The 13,016-nt window shown below is 40.2% G+C and overlaps 2 long non-coding RNA genes across 2 annotated transcripts in view; one reads left to right on the top strand and one right to left on the bottom strand.

Moving 5' to 3' along the window:
* Nucleotides 1-222: 222 nt before the first annotated feature.
* LOC116670488 (uncharacterized) lies at nt 223-12,783 on the top strand. The gene is made up of 3 exons (XR_004327039.1): nt 223-285; nt 8,062-8,066; nt 12,772-12,783. It is a non-coding gene; the product is annotated as an uncharacterized LOC116670488 (long non-coding RNA).
* The window catches only part of LOC116670489 (uncharacterized), a 25,670-nt gene continuing 13,229 nt past the window's right edge, over nt 576-13,016 (bottom strand). Inside the window, exons 2-4 of the long non-coding RNA XR_004327040.1 lie at nt 12,698-12,714; nt 11,298-11,302; nt 576-694 (exon numbers count right to left, since the gene is read on the bottom strand). This is a non-coding gene — a long non-coding RNA (uncharacterized LOC116670489). The remainder of the gene's footprint in view (nt 695-11,297; nt 11,303-12,697; nt 12,715-13,016) is intronic.

Here is a 13,016-nt window from a genome sequence, read left to right as displayed (position 1 = left end):
ATGCGAGAATAACAACGAAAAGTGTATAAACACACTCGCACAGACAAAACCAGCCTATATGCAAACTGAAATGATGTGTCCGTTTATTTGCCTGTAGAGAGAAGTGAGATTCGATCACAAGTGGACACTCAGGACACATTTGGAGACATTCTTTTGCCAGGTGAAAGAAACCTGTCAAAAATGTCTCATGTATTTCTGAGTGATTCTGTTTAAATAAGTTTTCAGCAGCGGCGGACTTGTTGGACCATGTGAACACAGCGTCCCTCTCTCATTCCTTCAACCAGCGTCCTGAAAAGGTCGGCGTAGCGATGTGATCCCAAAACATATTTGATAATGTTTAAAGGTAGCTGTTTCTCCTTCTTATCGGGTCTGCAGCCTCGCAAACGGTTGGCTGGTTGGGTTCTGTACAGCAACCATAGCAACGCACAGCACTGACCATAAGTTGTAAACACGCAAGAGGTCGTAAATAGGGCGTCAAAAAGTTTCTGACGCATTTTCTGAATGTTTTGTATACGTGTCCAAAGAATGCTTCTAATACCTGAACAATACCAGGATTTTCCACATGAATATCCCAACTGGAAAATGCCATATTCGGAATATCCAACCGGAATATGCTGTTTACATGACCTGTATCAAATTCAGAATATTGTCATATTCGGAATAATAGTGGAATATTGGTGAGCATGTAAGCAAACTCAAAGAGGTCTGTGTAAAACAAAATCGAGATTAGAGTGTGTTTCTCATGTTTGTCTCCTGAAGAAAAAGCCTCACAAAATCTCAAAAAAGTTTCCTTTTAAGTTTCAAATAGATCTCATCAAGCTCTAAAGTCTGAGATTTTCTCAAGTTTGGTGCTTCTTTTTGATTTCAGGCAGAGAAATCAGAGAGCTCTCTATACAAACTCAATCTATTCTCATCCCAGTCCTAATTCATGCATCTCATGCTGAGTTCATACAGAGCAAATGAAAAGATCTCCACAAGCACTCTCCGAATTCTCATCCAGATTTAATGTTTTCCTTAAAAAAATGAACAAAAAAGAAAGTGAAACCCATGGCATCCATTGTAATAGTCGTTGGTTTCACATGTTTGTTAAGAACGAAAACAATCTTCCAAGAAATTTTAAACAGATAATAATGCAGACAAAGGCAAATGTAACAATATTTTTCAATGGATAATTTAATATCAATAATCTACAAAAATGACTTGCTCTTAAATAGCTGAAATAGTTTAAATATTATAGGTTTTGATTACTCTGATTGTTCTGTTCAAAACAATTTACCAATACGCAAACCATTGCTGTGTCTCGTGTAGAATAAACTTGAAAAGGGTGTGTCAGTATTTGATATATAGCTCAGTGGGTAACACCATTGACTCCCGGCTGGAGTACTTCGCAGTGACCCATATAGGGCAGTTTAAATCCCGGCTGGGGCGTGGGTAGGGTGTCGTGTGGCCTCTGTCTGGTACAGGACCCCAACTTGAAGAAAAGGGACTGCCCAGGATAGGGCAATGGGGAATTATTATTTTTTAATACAGTGTATATATATGAGTGACTCACATATTGCTCCATAGTAGCTCTAGTACTACTTATTAGTGTTTTATTGTCATTTATTGTCTTTTTAAAGAACATTTGTACATTACATAACAACCAGCCTGTTCTCACAGCTATTACCTACCAATGATAGACTTGGTTATGATACTAGACTGGCCGTACCTACCAATGCCCTGAACCAGTTCTCTAATAAAAAGGTAATGTATATCGCTGTAACATAGTGGAACAACCTCCCCCCACATTTAATCCTAATGGGAAATATTTGGAGCTTCAAAAAGAAACTAAACAAAGCTGTCATCGGTAAGGAGATTAGTTTAATACCCATTTGACGGGCGCCCATATACATATTCTCCTCAATGCAGGGTCCTTTGCGGCGGCCCAGGCTCAAGTCCGATCTGCGGCCCTTTGCTGCGTGTCATCCCCCATCCCTCTCCCACCTTCCCTGTCAGTCCACTGTCACTCTCTAATAAAGGGAAAAGATGCCCTAAAAAAAATCTTTAAAAAAAGCAAATCCTCTAAACAATTCCAATAAAGAAATGATTCTACTGGAATCGTAATATTTAAAAGCATTCCAAGTAGGATTTCGTTCTCGATGCTCAATCCTACTCCTGTGCTGTACCATGACAACCATTGAGCAACACAATATTCCTCTGTGCCTAAATAACGCTCAGATGCCTCTGGATACACGTTTACCTAGGGATAATCAAACTAATTAAACTAACTTTCTTTTTTTAAGATTACTTTTTTGGGACTTTTCCCTTTTTTTAGTGACAGTGGATAGACAGGAAGGGGGGGGGGAGATGGGGGATGACACACAGCAAAGACACTTCATGGGGCGCACGGTCTTACTGAGTGAGCTAGATGTCGCCCCAATTAAACTGACTTTTATTGTGAAATAAAGTAATGAATTTTTCAAAATGTGCCTACGTGACAAAATAAGAAAATGTTCCTTGGCCTTTCTTGTAGATCACTTTTAATTAAGATATCTCTCAAATGACAGGCTGCACACCTCCCACTTCTCGAAATTACTGTGTCGTGCTGCTGTGTGGAAAGCTACATGCAGTGTGCAGCATGAAACCAAAGGTGGTTGTCCAATTATGTTGATTTCCTTATTAAAAAAACATGAGTTTGTTTGTTTGCACTGTAAACAGATACAGCAGTTGCTCTTGTTTTTCTGACAAAGTAGCTGCTCAAGGTTTGTTACTGTAGTTTTAAAGTGTCCAAATTATGCTATTCCATATTGTCTGTCATATCTACAATGTAAAAATGTTGGATTTCAATGTTAAACGTGGCCAAATCTTTAAATAATGAGGTTTCAACAGTTTTTTCTACTCTGGTCTAAGTGTAACGCAACATTAAGACGGCCTTCTATGATTTGTCATCTGCTTCAGGTAGGCAAGCCTCAAGTGTTTTTTCTTTTTTTGTTTTTTTCAAGCTACTGTACTGCGGTGTTAACATTGTCGCATGTAGCTACATGCTAGCGTCAGTAAAATATGTCTTCTTTGCTGCCAATGTTGTTAAATTCTCCCCAATTCCAGGTCTCACTACTGCTGAAACATTCGGTTATGTAGAATTTGGCTTAAACGCCTGTATCTTGGATTTGCTATGGTTGAAAGTGCTGCTATACTCTAGTAGTGTCCACTGCTAACTATAGTAACGTCAGCTACATGCAGTAAAAGATGTCATCTTGGCTGCCAATGTTTTTAATTTTTCCCCAATTTTGGAACACATTACTGCTGAAACGTCCGATTGGGTAGTATTTGGTTTAGAAGCCTAAATCTGCGATTTTTGACAGTAGAATTACAATCTGACGTTAGCATACTGTTGACTATAAAGTAGCTGCATGCTAATGCCAGATAGCTGTAATCTTGGTTGCCAGTGCTGGTCAATTTTGGGTTACATTACTGCTGGGACATGTCTGGTTGTGTAGTATTTGGTTTAGAAGCCTTTATTGGTGATTTTTCACAGTACAAAGTCCTGCTATATACTTCGTTGCAGTAGCTTTAGGTGCTACTAGAGAAACAAAAGTGGAGCACAGCGGAGATTCCAGAAAAAACGCTGGCTAAGCCAAGCAGACTGGGCTTTATCAGGAGGAGGGCTTAAAAAGACAGTGCTCCAGCAGAGCGTCTCATACAGAGGGTGAATGCAGGTGCAGCAGTAGGACAAAGATCTTAAAGAAGTGTTTTTAAATATTAAAGCCTGTACCAATGTCCCAGTAGAATTACAAGATACAAATATGAACCTGAAAACGCTTTATAATAGTTCCCCATTAAACTGCTCGTGCTGTTTCCACCAGAAACCACAGGTGTCACCAATCAACGATCAACGGTTTGTGACCCAGCAGCCATGTTAAAAACAGAAGAGCCAAAACCAATCACTGCCCAAGCAAACCTTCTCATTTTACAGCTAAACAGTACACTAAAATGTTTCTTTTTGATTGATTCATACTTGACATATTTGCTGAAATAACAGCATAGCAGAGCGATTCAATTCATTCCCTATGAAAACAGCTATAGGAGCAAATTTTGCTGATGGCTACAAAAGTTTCCAGATTGTCCCTTCTTTCTCCAAGTCAACTTTTGCAGAATGGTAGCTAATGAGAAGGGAGACTCGCGAACGTGCCTCCAACATATTCAACCGTGTAAAGACACATGCTATATTTAAAATTACGAGCAAAAGATGTGATTTTTCTATAGCTTACTTATGATACAAGATGTTGTCTGTCGTGCCGGCTCAAATTCCCGTGAGCTGGAATGAGCTAGAAACATGAAACTTGGGGGAATAACTGGAAATGGTGTGCATGTGCTTCTATAGAAATATAAACCCAATCAGCCACATGGGGGCGCTGTAATTAATGCTTCAAAATGCAAACTTTGAAAGGCCACACCCCCCACACCGTAGGTCCAATGGACTTGAAATTTCTAACACAGGTGCAGCGTAATGTGCTCTACAAAAAAGCCTCTGGGATCATTAAGGTCCACCTAGAAAAGTTTTCCACCATTTTGAATTTTTTGAGAAACTCCTCCTCCACCATAGTTCCGATTGCCACCAAATGTTCAGTGAATCATCAATCATCAAGCTTATTAAAAAGTGTATAAAGCATGTCCATTTTGCAATTACTTTACAAGTTATTACCAATGAACTTTGAAAGGCGCGTGGCTCTGGACATAAATGAACACAATCAGCCACCGTAAGGCCAATCGTCACAAAACTCCCAGGGTATGTTCAGATAAGATTAAAACTAGCTGGTTATTATTTATGTTATTTGAACTAAACTAAACACATCTTCTTATCCGGCAATGTGTGTGACTGCAGTAGAAAAACTTACAAAATGGTTTGTGTTAGGCCCTATTGACAGACTGATGAAAATGTATTAACACCAACAACAAACTGTCAGCAAAACATTTAAACTGTCGACATCATGTTGTGCTGACACATTTCGCCTGGAATCTTCTGCACATCACAGATACAGCAGAGCTGCAGCTGAAAAAAGGTACCTGTGAAACCCAGCGTAAGGGTTATAACTATAAACTCGGTGTGCTGTGATTTATAGTTCAGTGCTTCATCCATTTTAAGGTATAACGGCAGTCGCTCTGACCTTTATGGAGACAAACAGCAAATCCATGTGAACTGACTGTAATGTATCCCTCTGAAAGCCTTCTCTTAATTTCATAGATACCCCGACATCATATCGAGTTATACAATCTTCCTGAAATGACTCCGGCCAAATCAATACAACCTAATATAGCGCCACTTAACCTCGTACGATTCGAACATGAAAAGGAGTTTGATGTCCCTCTGAAGTGCTCGATGTGAGCCAAATGAATTATAGAAAAGGACCTCGATAAACTCTACATCCAACAGCAACTAGATAACTTAATATGCCTCTGGGTGACTTCAGAGACCTAAAGGTGAGCGGAGCAGACACGGTGACTTGATACGGACGTTGGACACCCCTATAGAGTCCATATGGGCCCATGGGACTGCAGTCAGCTAGTGGTGGATTTTAATGACTACAAAGAAATGAAAGAACTGTGTGTGTGTGTGTGTGTGTGTGTGTGTGTGTGTGTGTGTGTGTGTGTGTGTGTTTGTGTGTGTGCGCGTGAGTGTGTGCAGGCGTGTGTGTACTTGTGACCCTGTGTGCGCTTTTAGTCTGCAGGAAGCAGAAAAAGTACCAATGCTTAAACTATACATTAATAGGTTGTACTATAAATAATGGCTTCAGATGTGTGTGTGTGGGGGGCAGCATGCTTTTGACCCTGTGTGCGCTTCTAGTCTGCAGAAAGCAGGAAAAAGTACCAATGCTTAAACTACACATTTTTTAGGTTGTACTATAAACAATTGCTTCAGATGTGTGTGTGTGTGTGTGTGTCTGTGTGTGTGCGCACCTGCTTGGGAGGAATTGAAATTATCTTATTGTCTCTCTATCTATGTCTTTCAACCTACACTCACACAACACACCAAAAACTTCCTGTGAACTTAAACTTCACTGTGCATGACTCCAGTGAGGCAAAGCAATGTGTGTGGTGTGTGGTGGTGTGTGTGTGTGTGTGTGGTGTGTGTGTGTGTGTGTGTGTGTGTGTGGTGTGTGTGTGTGTGAGAAGTGGAAATCAACATGGCCAGTCTGTATCACATGCCCTGGGGAATCAGTCAATCATAATGCAGCAAACTGCAATACATCCACTCCATCTCTCTCCACACACACACCACACACACACACACACACAACGACACACACACACACACACACACACACACACAAACTGCTGTCCTGAGGGGTCTGTTTAAAAGTGTTTGTGCCCATGTGTGTAATGAAAGGAAAGAAAGAAAAGGGTGTTTGAGAGGGAATATGTGTGTATACGTGTAAAAGTCTATAAAAAACACACACACACACACACACACACTTAGCTGCGGGGGAGTTAGGGCACTTCTTGCAGGTGTTGTTGAAATTGTGAATGTAAATCCATAAGGCTATGCGAGGCTTCATAGCACACAGCCTCATAACTGATGCTGCAGCTTCTCACCAAGTCTCACAGCTTACAGATTCATATTATGGAATATGTCTGTTTAATATTTCACTGTTGTGCTGAGCTGCAGTTATCTTGCTTTTTAAGATGATTAAGGTTGTAGGATGATTGTCTTACCCATACCTGAAGAGCGAGTAAAAGGGAGAGCTGCAGGAAGAGGTCTCACTTTACCTCAAATCCTGGCGTTTTAATGCTTTCACTGCAGCTTTAGCACTCCCTGTTGCCCGTTATGACTGTCTTCAGTAGAAAAACGGCAGCATGTTTCAATGACACGTTATCTGTTGCTATTGTGTGAATAATGACTGGTCCTTCTCAGAAGCACAGTCAGAAGTGGTGTGTATGGTTCTTATTCCATTGCCTACCAACAGTCAGGAATAGTTAAGGTTAGGGAGAGATTGTGGTTGCAAATTCTGCAGTGAGTTGTTAAAATTGCCTATGAATAAATGGATTATTCCGTTTTACATTATAATGAACAACGCATGAGAATTTGTTTGAGAAACATTATACAGGTTACATCAATGCATTTCACACAATATATATAACACAATCAACAACTCAAGAAGGAATAGGCTGAAGACCAAGGCTTATTTATGCATATCCTGTACGTAACCTAATCTTCATTACAGAGATGAATAGCTTTGCTAAACGTTTCAATCCTTGTTTCAGGGCAAAGAGTAATAACTGACCTTGACCTGACTTTTGGATGTGTTTGCAGATATAGATTTTTGTGCCTCAAGGGACTTTTTTGTTCTGAGCTGTTTTTTTGGTGCGTGGCCACTTAGACACATGATTAGATCTCTAAACCTTTATTCATATTATCATGGCAATAGCCTTCATTAAAAGTGAAAAGAGAGCAGTATGGCACGCAACTAAAGGCCTTAGGCTGGAATCAGAATGTGGACATGGGGGTTAAATGGTATGCACCTTAATCTTTTGGCTACCAATTCAATTATTATTATTTTTTATTTAATATAATTTACAAAGCCCCCACAATTCTAGTAATTCCCCCCCAGAGCAAGCATTTAGTGCAACAGTGCCAAGGGGGGAGAAACCTCTAGGAAGAGAGACAGGGTAAAGAGAGGAGCCTGGCTGGGCTAGAACTCTCCCCTGCCGGATCGGGCTGTACTGCCCTGCCTCCTTTTAGTTTTATTATATACAGTATATATAACTATCATTTACACTCTTCAATTTAACCAGTTGATAACCACCGTTGTGACAGTTTATGTTAGGGTTAGTGAAGCCGGGTAACTGAAAGAAATCCAGGACATGTTGATCTTGGTTTGTAGTCCAGGCCTCAGGCTATCACAGAATACATTTCAACAATATACTGTATGTAGTAACTTAGGAGCCTCTGCTTTTGTGAAACTGAGTCAAGGCTAAATAGAGCCAGGATAACTGGAATATCCTGGCTTAATCCTGAATCTTGGTTTTGTGCAATACCCCTCACGGATTATTATTCATTCTTCATTACAGTCCCAACAAAAAGAGTTGCAGTCTCTACAGAATGCTCACCACTCTTCTCTTCTCTCGTTTCTCTGGCGTCTGCCCTCCGGTAGGTTAGGAAGTAGATAAGACTCCCCTCTTGAGATTAAGAACAAATCAAACATACCACATGACAATCTGTGACCGTGACACTGACTAATGTAGCAGATTTACTCATTATCAGATGTCCTGGGATAATGTGGGTCCATTCAAACTCTTATATGTGTATTTGTATTCCAGACATAACTGCAGAATTTTTCCATGACTAAATAAATAATAATTTAGAGATAATATAACCCTTCCCCAAGTCAAGGGTTTTCATTCCCACTGTATGTAATTCCATAATAAGTCATAACAAGGCCTACCCCATTCCTAAGGCTTGTTCTTCATCCTTCTCTGCTTGAATACATGATGAGGACATGTTTGGAACTTGTTGCATCCTTCAGTGTTTCCCATTTCCCATTCCCGTTTGTTCTGTTTCCAGCCTTGACATGGAACTATAACGGTGGAAATCTCTGTCTGTGTGTGAGTGTGTGTGTCTGCCGTTCATCAAGATTTATGTCATTTGAATATCTCGAGAATATTTTATACGATCTCCATCACTTGGCGGATGTATTGCTGGGCACCCAATGATGTACAGAAAAAAGGAATTTGGTGCAGTTAGGACACGCAACACGTTTGATATTAATACACTTTGAATAAAAGCACGGGCAGGGCTTCGGGCTCTGCGGATTGACTGACTCAAGCAGTTCCTCACCTGGCTGTCTTCCTTAGTTTTAACCTTTAACTTTGCAGCGTGAGAGTAGGCGGCCTAATAATAATAATAATAATAATAATAATAATAATAGCACTTTTTTAAGTTACAAAGTGCTTGACCAGAGAAAAATGAAATGGCAATGATAAAAACTATTGTGTAACAAAAGTTATACAACATTGATCAAGGAGCTATAGAGAACAGCTAAGAAAAACTAAATAATTAAAATAATTAATAGAATAAATGTTAAGAGAATGCCATTATATTTAACAGATACAAGTGATTTATAATGATGTTTTTTAAAAACAGATTTTAAAGAGGATGGGGAGCTCGCCAGTCTGATTTCTTCAAGGAAACAGAAAAAGCAGAGGTTGGCTTAGGACCTTAGGTTGCAACCGGCATGTACGATGTCAGAAGATCTGAGTCCAGAGCAAGAATCAAAAGTGATCAGTACCATCTTACAATCAATTCTAAAATGTACCTGGAGCCAGTGGAGAGAAGCTCAAACAGCAGTAACATGGGTTAGGTTTTGGTGAAGAGTCTGGCTGCTGCATTTTGGACAAGTTGTACTGTGTGTAAACTCTGTTACAATAGTTCACACAAGAGAAAATAAAAGCATTTATGACCGTCTCAAGGTTTCTACTGGATAAAATTGACCTAATTCTGGGGTCGCCTGAGCTGCAGGAAACAAGACTAGACAACTGTGTTTGTTCAAACTGAGGTTATTATCAGAATTAATTGTAATGTAAACACATACATGGAATATGAATCTGGTGTTTTGTTGCTCCCAAAGTCCACAGAAATAGACAAACTGCTAAAAACAAGGACAATTGACTGAAAGCTGAACAAGGTCAACACTAACATTTTATTACTATCAGTTTCTATATATAAAAATAAACAATTTATAAAATATATAAACAATAAAATGTAAAAAATAAATCCAAGATTTTTACAGATTGGGGCTTTATTTTGACACAAAGCCCAGATGATGAAGTACTTGCATTAACTTTGTTGGGGCCAATAATAATTACATCAGTCATATTAACATTTAACTGCAAGAAGTTCTGAGTCATCAAGGATTTGATGTCAACAATACAGTTGTGTACTAATTTGATATAGGTCATTGTGTTCAAAAGAGAGGTACAACCGAGTGTCATCGGCGTATAAATCAATGCTCCCATTATGCCTGGGGATGACTTGCCCCAAGGTTAACAAGATGAGAGAGAACAAGACTTGTCCGAGGACAGACCCCTGAGGTACCTCACAGGTCATCTGCTAGCTACACTAAAAGATATCTCAACTGTAGGAATAAAACCTCTTTAAAACTGAACCAGCGATGCAAACCCAGTCTTTGAGATGTCCAATAAAATTGAATGGTCAACAGTATCAAATGCAGCCCTTACATCTAACAGAACTAATACTGAAGATTTCCCAGCATCAGCGGCAACCAGTAGGTCATTTATCACTTTAAGGAGTGCAGTCTCTATACTGTGGTTTGCCATAAACCCAGACTCAAAGTGTCTGGCTCAATTTTTTTGGAAAGCACTCAATTGTTCAACAACAACTTTTTCTAGAACCTTAGAAAGAAAGGGCAATTTGGATATTGGTCTGAAATAATCCAAGGAGTTTTTTTTAGAAGAATCAATTATATTGACGTGTTGATTAAGGAGTGAATAGCACAACATAAAAATCCCTATACTTCCTTTAGAAATCTCCCAGGCAGGATGTCGAGACCACATGAAGTGGGCTTAATTTTATTAATCACCTCAGTGAGTGTCAATGGATTTAGTGTCAAAGGACTCAAAGAAGACTGTAGTTTTTAAACAAAATTGCAGTGCCCAGTGCATGAGTGAAATGGGCATTTTGATGCTACAGACTTTGCTGACAAATGTTTATTAAATAAACAGAGGGAGTCAACAAGTGAAGTTGAAAAAAACACAGTGCTTAATACAGTTACTATGGTATCTTCCTGCAGCTTTTCCCTTATCAACTTCTCACAGAGCTCCATCTGTTGTCAGGTGCGGTTGGGAGTAGAACACACACACACACACACACACACACACAGATCAGAGATGTTACATTGTAGCAAACGCAAACGTTTTCAAATCAGCAATGTAACGCTTTTGTTCCCTGAAAGAGGCTGCTTCCAAATAGCTAGCTGTTAGCAAATGGCCCACATACTTTAGAATCAGAATCAGAATCAGAATCAGAAATACTTTATTGATCCCCGAAGGGAAACTCTGTGTTACAGTTGCAGAAATAGTATAAATACCAGAGTAGAAATATAAATAAAGAAATATAAGGAGTGTGAATATGTACGGTATTTACATAATTAAAGGAATATTATGATACAGTATTTACTAGGGATGAGCCGAATACTCGGCTGAAACGAGTATCCCGTACGGATAAAGCACTTTTGCAGAGTACAAGTATTATACGAGTAATGCGAGTGAATATCTGTGCTCGGATTGAATAAGTCTCCACTGACTGTGTCTCCGTTCTGTGATAGGCTAGTCACAGTGCTAGTCACAGCGCCTCTCCCCACACTTCTGTGATAGGCTAGTCCCAGCGTCCCTCCCCTACACTATTCTGTGATAGGCTAGTCCCACGTCCCTCCCTACACTATCTGTGATGGCTAGTCCCACGCCCTTCCCTACCCTATTCTGTATAGGCTAGTCCCAGGTCCCTTCCCTACACTATTCTGTGATAGCTAGCCCAGCGCCTCCCCTTCCCTCCCTCCCCTAACACTATTCTGTGAAAGGCTAGTCCCAGCGCCCCTCCCCTACACTATTCTGTGATAGGCTAGTCCCCGCGTCCCTCCCCTACACTATTCTTGTGTAGCCTAGTCCCAGCGTCCACTCCCTCTACAACACTATTCTATGATAGGCTAGTCCCAAGCGCCCTCCCCTACCTATTCTGTGATGGCTAGCCCCAGCGCCCTCCCTACACACACAGATTCCTCCACTGTTGTTGTGTCCCACCGGCCCTCTCTCACCACCTCAGGACACGGAAGGTGAACGTCTCTCTCCTCAGGTCCGGGGGCTTTTCTGTTAACATTAGGGTTTCTTCAGCTTCAGGTTTTGTTTTATACTTTGTTCATCAACTAGTACCACTATAACCAGGAGACTTCTGATATAACGTGGGGTTTGTTCAACATGGTGTTGGTAGAATGGGACTTCTGGGTTGAAAAAATCTCTGCTGCATCTCTGGCTTCTAGCAATCTCATCTCTCTCTCTGAATGCAAATCTCTCCAACATCTCTTCTATCTCTGGGCTGCAAAATCTCTGCTCCTGAATCTCTGTCTGCCGTCGAGTTTTTTTTTTTTTTTTTTTAAAAACTGCCCTTAACTTTTTTTTTAACAACTGTTATTTGTTTTTTAACAAGGCCTGCGGGCTCTAGCTCTAACCAGTTTTTTTTTTTTTTTTTTTTTTTTTTTTTTTGACATGTCCTGAAACTTTCTTGCTGGTTTGTATAACAAAAAACTAAAAGGCAGTTGTGGTATAAATAAATAATAATTACAAATTAAGTATACACAAACCACTTTCCAAACCCACAACCAAAAAAAGTATTTCCAAAACCACGCCCCCACCCCCTCATATTATCCATCCAACCCCCAACAAACCCATTCCAAAACCAAAAAGACCGGGGGGGGGGGGGGGGGGGGGGGGAAAAAGGGGGGGCAAAAACCAAAGGGACAAAAAGAGGGGGGGGGGCAGGGGGGCCCACGCAAAGAAGGGCCCCCGCGCCCCCCTCTCTCTCTTTGTTGTTCTCCTCTCTCTCTCCTCTGCATCCTCTTCCTCTCTCTCTCTCTCGCTCGTCTCTCTCTCTCTCTCTCTCTCTCTCTCTCTCTCCCTCTCCTCTCTTCTGTATCTCTTACTCACTCATAACAGACACATTCACACAAACTTGTGAAAATAAAAAAGAACCCCCCCCAAAAAATGATTAAGAGTTAAAAAAAGAAGTTATATTATTGAGTATGAAAACTCTTGTTCATTACATTTCCTTAATAAATGCAACCACATTGTTGTTTTATTGTTGTAAAACTTGTTATATACTGTAGGCCTATATAGTTTGTTTGTTACCATGACGACACCATTTGATCTGAAGCTCAATGCTGATGCTGTCATGGAAAGAGTTTTCTAATCAGCAATAAATATAACAATTTATCATCAACTCATATCAATTGCATGCTTAAATAACATACCGG

The sequence above is a fragment of the Etheostoma spectabile genome, chromosome 20 (genome assembly GCF_008692095.1).
Source record: "Etheostoma spectabile isolate EspeVRDwgs_2016 chromosome 20, UIUC_Espe_1.0, whole genome shotgun sequence".
Lineage (NCBI taxonomy): Eukaryota > Metazoa > Chordata > Actinopteri > Perciformes > Percidae > Etheostoma > Etheostoma spectabile.
Note: the sequence above shows the minus strand (reverse complement) of the source record. Positions and strands in the feature narration are given on the sequence as shown.